This window comes from Echinops telfairi, unplaced genomic scaffold (assembly GCF_000313985.2).
Source record: "Echinops telfairi isolate 266 unplaced genomic scaffold, ASM31398v2 ScPeMD7_2;HRSCAF=8, whole genome shotgun sequence".
NCBI lineage: Eukaryota > Metazoa > Chordata > Mammalia > Afrosoricida > Tenrecidae > Echinops > Echinops telfairi.
The window spans coordinates 36192164-36193370 of NW_022103898.1; positions in this window are offsets into that span (position 1 = coordinate 36192164).

The window sequence follows — 1207 nt, forward strand, 5'->3', positions numbered from 1 at the left end:
GATCAAATCGCATGTTTGAATTAATTTAAATAATATATTCCTTTATCTGATGCCTCAATATAGTTTGATAACACTTTGATTGAACACTTGGCAAATTTGTAAGCACCAAGGGCACAGAAAATGCATTGGACATGGGCACAGACTTTGATCTTCATGGGACAGGTGCATGAAAATTAATTATACATAATTATATGCACAAGTTTTATTACATAAAAGCCTACTATGAAAACTCCTGTGTGGGAGTACCATCTTTGTTTGAAAGTGCTTTTATAACACCCGGTTAGGCAGAATATGTGGGTTTTGCAATGTCTGAAACAAATAATCTTGAGATTAGGGTTGGGGGAAAAGCAAAGAATACATAATTACGAATTTAAAATGAGGTTCCACGGGGACTATTTAGAATAAGAACGGAAACCACAAAGAAGAAGAAGATGAAGCAGAAGCTGAAGAAGAAGAAGAAGACTGGGGCCTGAGAGACGCAGGTCCCTTGATTCTGCAATCTCGTGAGGCTTTTTCTCATAAATATGTTATGTTTGCTATCTGACTGCCAGTCCCAGAAACTCTCAGAACTCACAAGAGCTGTGTAAAATAAGCCTGAAGCTTAAGCTTTGTGGTATGATGGATCACGTTGATATGGTCTTCTTAAGCATGATCGTGAACTCCCATCAAATGTATGGAGAGGACTATGCAATTGAGATACTATAACTGTGTTAGTCTGGGTAAACTAGGGAAACAAATCCGCAGAAACTCATATGTATAAGAGAGAGTTATATATGACAGGTAAGTGCACATCAAGAAAGCATCCCAATCCAGTGCTGTCCAAGCCCATAAGTACAACATTAACCCATATGTCTGACACCAATCCACAAAGTCCCCCTCAATCTCACAAAACACATGCAATGATTCCTACTGCAGGAGGAAAGCCAAATCAGTGAGCATGTAAGCCTCTCAGCACTGGCAGGGTTCTCCTGGGCAGGATTCTGATTTAGAGGTGTTCAGTCATAATCCCACAGATGGTACCTTTGCCCCATTATGGTACCTTGAGAGTGAGGTACTGGAGAAACAAATCATAAAATGGAGAGTAGATGTTTGTTTGACCTCTCCCTCATGGGAGTTTTTCTTCTTTGTCTAGCCAGAGGCCAGATAAAGCCACACTATTTACTCGGTTGTTTTCTGGGAAAACTATGGGAAGTATGAAAATAGAAAG